The following is an 11,425-nucleotide window of genomic DNA, read 5'->3' as shown; positions in this document are numbered from 1 at the left end:
AGCTGGTTAGAAATTGCATTGAAGAGGAGAGTGCCTGTTCTTGTTGAGAAATACAAACATGTGTGTACGTACTTCTTTACTCATTGTTTCAAGCAGAATAATCCAAGTGCATTCTGTCAGAGTTCCCAATCCTGGTTCTGCTGGTTCCATTGTGTGTAGTGACCTGGTCTTTTCAGTTTGGGAGTGGCTAGGCATGGAGCTGGACGTATGCATAGACTTGTACCCAAATATAGAAATAGAATGCATTCGGTGTCTAGAGCAGAAATAAAAGAGTTCTTGGTCGTACTACTACATGTGGAATATGTACATTTGTATGCGGGGGCATATACCGGGCTACTTAGCCCGACCCCCTGCCAGGACCCCGGGAGACGGAATCATGTCGCCGTCATGTGGTCATGTCGGTTGCGGTGGCACGGGGAATCACGGCAGCGCGGGCGTGAAGTGGATGCTTCATCGTAATTGACCTGTTTTAGGAAAACAAACGAAGGACCTGAAAAAAACGTTGTTGGATTTGGAGTTTTCTCTCTGGCTGCAACGACCAGGGAAACCATGAGAATCCTTGCTGAAAGATTCTCAGAAGTAGTAATGCCCCTAGCGCTAGAGGCAGCGATTGGTAGCTCGAACTCTCACGCAGCGTCATCGGTCATCGATCGGACCTTGATCGGAGATCCACAACACTAAGTGACAAAGGAGCAATTTGGAATATACCGAAGGTGTTCCAGGTAGCGGAACGTAACCCGAACGCTGGCCGTGAACAAATGACTGGTGCTGCGGGACCTAGAAAGGATTGCGATCCGGGCTTCGAAGCGGCAGAATCTAGCACCGATTAGTCCGCGTGAGGCGAATGAAGGACCCCACAGAATGACTTACAGTGGATTTGATTCACGAGAAAGGCATGTGACCAGAGGAGGACAGCTTCGCGCAGAGAGGACCACGGCAATCCCATAAAAAACCTCGTCGAGGACATCGGAATGATTCGCTCCCCAAAGCTTCGAGCATCTGAATGGTGGCAGTTGACATTAATCGCAAGCTAACCAAAATACACGCATCTCTCGCAGAAAAAGGATCCGAAAAAAACAAACAGCATAGATAGATATATGCCGCACGATTATTGTGTGGTACGAGTCCGTCACACATCATGAAACAAGAAATACACATTCCGCAGACATGAAGAGCTCCTGCGAAACGGTTCTGTCAGAGCTGTGCTCAAGATCGAACTGTTACCGAACTCGCCAACCGACACTAGCAACGTCCTGCCTCGTCGACACACCGTGTTTTGCTTTTTACATACACCTGCTCCGAAAAAACCGTTAAAACTCACTCGACCGTGAAATCAGAAAACGTGCAGGAGAAAAGTTTTCTCATTTTATATATTGTTGTGTTCACCGCTGGAACCAACCCTGTTGAGGAAATCCCAGTTGCAGGACGAGGAAAGAAAAGCGACAAGTTCTGAAAAGGCACAACGACCAACAACCTTTGCCAAAAATTGACAAAAGTATCACTTTTAATGTAGTAAATTATATTCAAAGATATGGAAGATACATGTTTAATGAATGTAGAGGCTGTAGCGTCGCCCAACAGAGAGCCGAGCAGTCAGGAGATGAGTCCATGGCTGCCGCGATGCCAGCAGCGGCCAGTTAAAGCGAGACAAAGCTCGCGCTCACACTCTTTAATTGCATTTTTCTTTCTACCCACATCTTTCCACTCTTTATCTTTCCGCGTTTTAGACTAGGGATGAACATAAAGCATATGCTCTATTAGTGGGCTCCATTGCATGTGCCTAGGCGTGGCAGCAGTGAAAAACGAACGGCAACCGTTAAAGATGGAACAAAAGCAAAAGTAAGCTGATTTGATTCCGGGGGGGGGACTTACATTAAGGCCCTGTAAGATATTGTATTAATCTTTAAACTCATGTACTCCAATTGCCAATCGTCACAGTGAAGACTGTAGCAGACTGATGAACAAGGGAACAATGATCTGGTCTTGCAGTGTTTCATGTGAGAACTTAAACCTTAAAACCCTTAAACCTAAATCCTAAACTGGGTGTGTATGTAATTTCGGAACATACAGGGGTACTTGTGTAAATACTGAATCTTTCAGGTATATTTCCCTTCATTATATCCATAGTACTGTGTGCAGTATTAAGTGTTGTCCTCACATGTAAATGCATAGAGGGTAGACGGAGCTTTTTGGAACCGTCAAGGAGACCCTGAAAAGAAATGAATATATATATATATATATATGGGTCTGCACACTTTTCCTTAAATTATTCTTGTGATCCATTCATAAAAGTGTGAATAGTAAAAAAAAAAAAAAAAAAAAAAAAAACAAAAAAACAAACAAACAAACAAAACAAAACAAAACAAAAATAAAACAGAGAAGGGGGGGAGGGAGAGAGAGAGACACTGTCGTGCTGTTATTAAGAAAGGGATGAGTATTTCATATGATTTCTTTACCATATATTTTTTGTTGCTTGTAAGTTTATTTTAGTCACCAAAGAAAAATTGCAGCCAAGTGTGCAATGGAAATGGAGGAATATTTTTGGAAGCTCTTAAAAAGAAGATTACCTAAGTATTAATATAGTTGATGTCTTCATGTTCGTGCAGGTAAAAAATCTAAAGTATCTATATATGCACAACTACACATATAGCACATGTGGAAGAGAGTTATATACATAGATATATATGGATGTCTGAGTAATTTATGGGTTATTTTTGGCAATGTTCTGCTAAAACCTGTAATTAATGACTACCAAAGTGGACACAGAATTGGGCCATAAAAGTTACAAAAAAACACAAATGAAATCTGCTCATTGGTTTGTTACTGATCATGAAAATGTACAGAATTTACACATATTATGCTCATTTGAAAATGTCCTTAAGACTTTAAAAAAAAAAAAGGTAATCAAGATGAATTCATGTTTTGTGATTCTTTGTTTGTTGTTTTTTTTCTCATGGATTCTAACTCCAACTACAAAGTCTTTGTGTGTGTTAATGTGTGACATTCTTTGGATTAGTACCAAAATGACAAATTTGTGATACAGGAACTTGTTTTCCTTCAGGTGACTTATTGAAGCACTTAAGATATATATATATATATATATACATATACATGTGAGAATATGCAAAACATATATGTGAAAAAAATTATATGTTTAACAAATGATTCATCACTTGCAGAAGATATTATGGATTGTCAACAATCCAGATTCGAATTGCATAAAAATCGATATTTAAGATGATATTATTTGATTATTGATTTGATAATCCATGTAAATCAGTTTTACATTCATAATGTAGCCCCTGAATAAATATTTAAATATTTAAGAAAAATAATTGCAGTATTTGTAAAAAAAAAGAAACTAAAATATATAACAAAAAATAATGAAACCATTTTTCTATCATCAAAAATTATTTTGTTGGAAATTTTAAAATATTCTACATTAGAAAGAGAAAAGAAAAGAAAGGCTATGAAGTTTATTGCAAGCATTCTACATTACTTTTGAATTTTTACATTTAGATTGTATTTAGATGACATAGTTGATATATGATTTTTTTGGTAGTTGAAAGTTAAAATCAGTGCTACTCATAATACATGTGCATTAGGAGTAGTTTCGACAAAGAAACAAAAAGCACTGTTTCTTTATACAAGTATAGAATATTATGAATAAATAAAATTTTGCAACATACAGTACTATGTATGTATATGTATATATATATATATATATATATATAGTTCAATCATAGATATCCTAGAATTTTCAGTATACCACCAATTTTCTCCTGTATTATTAAAATAATGCCATGCAATAGTTGATATTTAAATTGCACCAAAGTTGCATATATAAATTATATTAAATCATAGTATATCATTCAAAAATTATATTTTTATCTAATTTTACATTGAATAATACTGATTTTCTTTTCTTTTCTTTCAAAAAGCAAGTCATTGTTCATGGGATGAATAAATAAATGAAGGTAACATCCTTACTGTAGCTATAAAAATAGTACGTGGAAATCACAACAACGTATTATAGAAATTTCATTTTATTTTCAAAAATATAATCACACTTGGTATAATATTTTTTCTTTCAAATCTGCAATTAGAACTTATCAGATACAAGTTTTGTTTCTAAAACACTTAATTTTTTTGGCCAGGATGAAACTTGCATGCTTTTATCTCCCTAATGCATGATTTGTACTTTTGAAGATTTATCATATCACTTTATCTCGATTCTTCTTCAGTTTTAAATTTGTAATAATAAAAATAAAAATAAAACTCACACAATTCTATTTGTTTACCTGTCATTTTTGATGTACATGAAAATTTTAAAACTAAGTATATATATATATATATATATATATATATAAGCACAGTGTGATGTTGTCTTCATAAACTTTGCAAGCATGTTACATATTTTAGTGAGCTCACCTAAATTATCATCAAAATCATAATTACAAATGTGGCTTGAGTATTTATTTTATTTTATTTATCATCTTCAGTAATGTCAGTTGCATTGGTTTAGTGGGTTGTTTGTAAGAGTTCTGTTGCTATGAAAAGTTGTGTTATTTCACAATGTAAAATTGATAAAAGCCTATACTTCTACGGTCACCTTTAAATTATAACTTGAATCTGGAAGAATCTTAATCGACAATCTTCCACATGTTGCTAAAATCATAATAAGAGATAATATCAGTATCCTTTTGAAAAGCTCAATAGCATTTAGATCAAAATAGTAGCAAATTGTAGACTATTATCCATTATACGTCAAGTCTTAGTTGAACTGCTTTCTTTCATCTTCCCTCCATTTTAATCTAGTTTCTAAATATGTAAGACTCATCCTTGACTTCTATCAATCTCCTCCCCTTACCAAAGACTCATTCATCAACCCTCTTTGTGAAATGTCCACCCAAACCCTAGTCAACCCACAAAATTATCTTGACCCTTCCACCCCTTGCAACACATCCAAAGCACAAGAAAAAGAATTCACCCAGTAATTATCATTATCTTTACCATTGTCTTCTCTCTTTTTTATTCATTTTTCCATTTTTTACGTATAAAATGGATGTAACGAAATCAACCAAAAACAACATTAATGTTGACTACTAGATCCATGTGAGTATGAGCTCCAAACCCACCGTCATCCAATCGACCTACTCCTCCTCCAATGACTTGGTCTAAAGCACACTTACACCCACTCATCCAGCTTTTTTTTAATGCCGTACTCTTGTTGTCCAGCTAGGCATCTGAGTGCCAAGCTGGACTGACCAATTCACCCTTTTGCCATTGGTGCAAGTAAGGGTGGTGAAATCCGGAAGGGAACCCATTGGACAAAAAAGAAAAAGCCTTACCCCACCTCCCCCCTTTGGCCTTCAATAATCAGCCCACCCCCCCCCCCCCCCCACACTGACTAGTTGTTGTGCAGCTTAAGCTTAGTGCTGTGTGAATGGAGTATGGTGCCCAAATGACTTTGTACGATTACACTATTGTCTTTGGTCATTTGCACCGCCCTCCGTTTAATTTTTGTTGAGCCTCAGTACACTTGGGCATCTTGTGTGAGGCTGAGAGCTGGATTTTGTGGAGGCCTGTGAAATGCCCATCCAACTTGTCTTGTTCTTTAAGTTGTTAGTTGTAGTTGCACTGATTGCAGGTACTATATCTATTTATGAAAGGGGTCTGTATTCCCTGCTCCAAGCTCTTGAGGTGTACAGAAAAAAATTGTTGTATAAGTAACTAAATACTTATGGTGAAGTCAGAAAGAAGTAATAGATATAAGGAAGCAAGTACTGAGTTGAGGATGGTAAGAATGAGAGGTGGCACCAATCTTGCTTTTTTAATCAAAACATCAATTTACTTCTACAATAGCACAACACAATGAGTGGTAATCATGTATGAAATATGGACTCAAAAGAAACGTTTCATTTGTAGGGCAATGAACTACTACATGACACAATAATGTGATTGAAATTCATTTTAATCAGATTATCAAAGGCAAAGTATCAATATGAGTTTTAATTCTCATTATTGGTACTTTAAAAGGTATAGCAATGATCATGTAGAACAATGTAACACACCCATTGCATGTGAACTATTACTACCCAATTCATAATTTATCTTGAACACTTCAGATATATTATTCAAAATTATTTATAAGATCCTAACCCTGCCATGTTTAAGTCACTTTGTCGAAGCTTATACAAGGCCCTACAATTACATTATTTCATTGTACAATTACAATTACAATTTATTTCATTCATTTTTTTTATTCAAATTTGAGAAGAAGATGTTCAAACAATTAAGTATTTCAAAGACTTTATTTCTTATTTATATTTTTAGTTTATTTATTTATTTATAGGAATATAATATTTTCTAAAGAAACTAATATCCTCATATTATTTTTCTATGGTCGACTTCATAGCCTTGAGTGGGATCTAAGGCAATTCTATTAGTGAGGCAAGACCCCTTTCTTGAGGTTCTGGCATTTCCTACAACAGCATGTTGTATTGACTATTATAGATACCAAATGGGTGGGACAAGTAGAGAGAGCACAAAGAAGCTAATCTTCTTTTGCTTATATGGCATTGCTCAATAGCTGAAAATGCATAGAAGGGCAAAATAAATAATAATGTCAATCAATGTTGTCTTATTTGTCTTATAAGGCAATAAAGAAGTGTTTTGCACAAAGTTTGAGAACACACATTAGCTATTTATATATAGAAATGAGGTTAACATTTGATAGTTGGAAATAGCTTAGGAATCTAGTGGAAATGATGATAAATTGTGAGCAATATAAACAAGTCATTGTACTTAGAATTAATATGCATGAACTGTCCAAAATCAATATTTACATTAATAAAGTTGCACATATGCATCAATGAATCAAGGAGTTGTTGGAGCGAGATTGGAAGATAGAGAATATGTAAGATATTGTTTGGAGATGAGCAAAAACAAGGAAGAATGGTGGCAAAAATCTAACTTAGACATGGTGGATCACTTACAACATGATTGATTTTTTGTTGCTTCATCCATACATTTACATCTATAGGTAGCACGGAATTAGTTGAAGTTTGGTAGCATTAATAGGTGCCACACCATAATTTTGTAAAAATTGGATTCCCAATTTGTAACCTACTACTAGTTGGAATTAGGTAGGCCTATATATCCAAAATGGGTCAAAGAGAATCTTCACCTAAAACATCTATACAAATTATGTTTTTGGGCCAAAATTGTGTGAAAACACTTAAAATCCTCTTTATTTCTATTTCCTTGCATGGGGATATTTTTTCCATTTTTACACCTACCGGATATGTGTAGAAATGCTTAAGTTATCAAAAATGGGTTGTGTGCTTTAGAAAATTCTAGGATAATTTACTAAGTCTTAACGTAGTTTTGTGTGTGATTGATGCTGGCCGGACCTGGCCAGCACAACCGAATTCATACCTTGACTGCAGGAAAGACTCTCTTTAATTGAGTCAAAAAAATAAAAATAAAAATAACTTCTACTGTGCTATGCTTGGGCACGTTCCGCTGGCCTCCAGAACACGTCGTCAGCAAAGTTGGGAACAAACTGCCAGATGCCAGTCAACAGCCACCGGGAACGTTAGAACGCTCGCCCACGCTCACCAGCGAGTAGCGACGAATGAAATCCGATTAGCCAGCGAAGGAACTTCGTTAGTCCACATCCAGAAGTCAGGCGTACTGGATCCCAAAGCTGGGATGGATGATTTTCATCTTTTTAAGTGCACGTTGGAAGCGGAAGCCAGATCCAACGTACGATCTCGCTCCAACTGACAACGATCCGGAGCTCGACGTCAGTTCTTCTTTACGGGTGTGAAAACGGCAACGTGACAAATAATATTACATTTGGGTGTATGCGGTGAGCTCCCCCATTATCGTCACCTGTGCTGAAAAACTGTTTTCGTCAAAGATCCAAACATGCTCTAACTTCTTCTTCCCTTTCATTATTTCAAAGCAGCAGCAGCAGGGTGATGGTTCCAAATGTTCTCATTATTGTTCCCACCCCTTCACATGGGACCTGTTAATAATATTCTCAACCTGGGCAGCCAAATGCTCAGATATCATCTGGGAATTGAAATGATCACCAAAAGGTGGATCCAGCTATACCTAACTTGGCATATTTTGGAAGACTTCCTCTGTGATTCTGTAAACCTGGTTCTGTCAAGGCCCTGTGAATTGTTGCATCACTCAACTTTTGATGAAAACAATGAGATAAGCAGCCAATTAGAGATGGGTTTTGTCTCCTCTGGTTTATTCCCTTGAACTGCTTTATGTAAACTGTTTTTATAGAGTTGCCCTCTTCTTACATGCCCCATGGAAACTGGCCTTGAAGTAGCTGCCAACCCCATCCCAATTGCTTGTGGCTCCATGCAATAATACAGCAAATTTCTGTTAAGACTGGGAATTTCTGATAAGGTAGATGATTTCTGATACCGCTCATGAGTGGAGCAGTGAAATGTTTTCAGCCTGTTTTACTTTATTTTATTTTATTGTCAGAACACCCCAACAACAATATTTCTGTTTGACATGGCTGCTCATTGGAAAAAAGCACTGGTAGGAGGTCACATTCACCAGGCTGTGCTGTCATAAATCTATTACCTCAGTCATTTATAATAGAACCATGAATTTGATGCCAGCATACCAGCACAGCATCATTCTTTTGGTTTCCATCAATGGGTCCAAAATTGAAGCATGTAAATCCTCACCATATTTCTACTGACTTGAGCATTATTTTTAATTTTAATTTTTTTTAAAAATCTTTATCATTCTCCTGTATCATGCAATAGAAAACAGCTTGATTGATAGGCACAGTTGGTAACCCCAATACAAAAACCTCCTGGAAGGCTGTGACTGTGGAGCCTATCAGAGGCTGGAATTAGTTGGGTGTGGATAGACAGATGGGGTGTCCAAGTAGTGGCCCAGAAATGCCAATAAGGCTTTTTAAACTGGTACTAGGGAAGGGTCTCTCAGCATCTGACTGTATGATCTTGATGTACTATGAACAGACACTGATGGCACATCAAAGAGACCTGGTGTAAAGAGGAGTAGTGGATGGCTTGATTTGTAGAAGGAATCCTGCTGCCAATGACTGATGACATTACTGTTCCACTCACAAGGTGGCCATTGCAATGCACCTGCACCATGTGTGGTAATATGCTGTTCACTTTTTTATATTCATGTGTGTGTATGTTGTTGTTGTTGATGTGTTCTTTTTAGTTGTGATTGCAAGGTTGGGTGAGAGACAGCTTCCTAATTGAGTCATAGCTCTAAGGGCACAATCATGCATGATGAAACTATTTGTTGCAGGTGTTTGGGGGGGGGGGTTCTATTTTTGGGACTGGTTTAGTTAATTCATGTCAGAACCAACTCAGCATGCGAACCCATAATGAGGTTGATCTTATTAAGGCAAATCAATGGACATGGGTATTGTAAAATCAGTCAGTTCCTTAGTAGATTCCTATGCAAGAATGTATGTGTGCATATATATATATATATATATATATAGGTCTTAAAATTTTGATATGTAAGTTGTTTGATGTATTATAGAATAAATAAAATATGTAAATAAATTTCAAATTTATAAATGGTGGTCCAAAATAACTTTTACTGATTGCAGTGGAAAAACCTTAAAAAAATCTGTAATTGAATTTCGAGACTTAATTTACTTTTATAAAACGCCTACCAAAATTTATTCAAACCCTTTCCATCTATTAATCTCATTCTTTATTCGGAGTAAGAAAGTACAAGTTTGTAGTTTTTATACTTTAAGCATTTATTTTTGGTTACATTGTTATATTTTGGTTTTCAGTTTATTTTATTATCCATTTAAATGATACAAGAATGGCACTTATTAAAAATAAAAAAATAAAACAGTGATTGTAATTTTTTAAATTTTCAAATAAAGTGATTAGAAACCAACTTCAAAAACAAAAATGAAAAGATTCAGTTCATGGTGATAGTATTGTCTTATTCTATAAAATACATGTATTTCATAAATTTGAAAATTTATTATAAAATGGAGAAAAGATGACACATATTTTGATAGTGATGTATCCATTCTTAAAAACAAGTTAATAAAAATCTCCATCAACTGAAAAATTGAAAACAAATGTTTGTACTTCTTTAGTGCACATGTGAGTGTATACATACATACATACATACATACATATATATATGGAGACATAATTGAATATTCTAAGAAAAAATTAAAAAAATCTATTTCATATATGGTAAGTGTAAAATTGGATTGATCATATTTGAATTAGTTTCAACTAAGACATAAAGGTTTTAATAAGTTAAGAAATGTTTATATGTATATATATATATATATATATATATATGTACATTCTTTCTGAGACCTTTGTAAGTCACATGCATTTATAGTAGAAATCATCCATATTAAAAAATCAATTATGTAAACTTGTCTGGAATTGTTTTGAATAATGAATAAAATGTTATAATATTTTTGTCAAAACATCATTTATCTGCCTTAAGTTCATTCTACAATTTAATGTAAGTAGGTCTTAATGACAGTTAAGTACATTTGAAAAGGATAAATGGACAATTATGGAATATAATAATAAACAACAAACCATTTGTATTTTTCTTTTTAAATACACTTGTATTTCTTTTCTATATATATTGAAGAAGAATAATTAATAACTTCATATTTCTAATTGTGAATGGTGTATAAATTATATAAAAACTATCACATGGGTTTATGAATGTATTGAAAAATTTTAGAATGATTTTATCAAATTTGGGATGTTTTAAGATATTTTAGTAGAATCCTCAACAAAAAAAATCATTCACAAGAAATCTAAGATCTTTAATCTTATAATCTATTTTTTTAATTTAAAAAAGAATAACTAATTTTTGTGTCTTAGTTATCAATTACACAATTTTTGACTATCTTCAATAATTGGGAGATATAAATGTACAACTTCTACATGTATAAAATTTGACTGATGTAATAATAATAATGATAAAAATAATGATTCTAAAATATCATAGAATAAGATTTTTTTTAAATCTTTTTAGGTCCAATGAATTGGTGTAGCAAAGCAATAATAAAGATAAACAACTGATAGGCAAATGGTTTTTACTGAAGTTAATGTAGAATCTAATCCAAAATTTCTATTATATTTCAAAATCCTATATTGAAAGATAATTGATATTTTTTATATCTACATTTTAGTATTGTATATTTTTAATATTTACATATTCTGATGGTTTTTTAGTTAGTGTTTTATTACACAAAATATTTCTATTTAATAATAATAATAAATATACAAATTTTTCTGTAGGCAAATGGCTTAAGCTAAATTGCAATATATTGCATAGATTTTAACTATATTAGATTCTTCTTTGATATTTTTAAAAATGTGGTAGGTGCTTTTCAAAAGAA

At 34.2% G+C, this 11,425-nt stretch overlaps 1 long non-coding RNA gene across 2 annotated transcripts; it reads left to right on the top strand.

The window, feature by feature from the left end:
• Window positions 1–7,850: 7,850 nt before the first annotated feature.
• LOC141044912 (uncharacterized) lies at window positions 7,851–10,187 on the top strand. Of its 2 annotated transcripts, none has more exons than XR_012216711.2 (3): window positions 7,851–8,108; window positions 8,515–8,711; window positions 9,024–10,187. It is a non-coding gene; the product is annotated as an uncharacterized LOC141044912 (long non-coding RNA). The 2 variants fall into 2 exon arrangements; XR_016500520.1 differs by lacking the exon at window positions 7,851–8,108 and having other exon boundaries at window positions 8,117–8,711; window positions 9,024–9,166; window positions 9,325–10,187.
• Window positions 10,188–11,425: the final 1,238 nt, after the last annotated feature.

This window comes from Physcomitrium patens, chromosome 24 (genome assembly GCF_059467195.1).
Source record: "Physcomitrium patens ecotype Gransden chromosome 24, ASM5946719v1, whole genome shotgun sequence".
In the NCBI taxonomy this organism is placed as follows: Eukaryota; Viridiplantae; Streptophyta; class Bryopsida; order Funariales; family Funariaceae; genus Physcomitrium; species Physcomitrium patens.
Note: the sequence above shows the minus strand (reverse complement) of the source record. Positions and strands in the feature narration are given on the sequence as shown.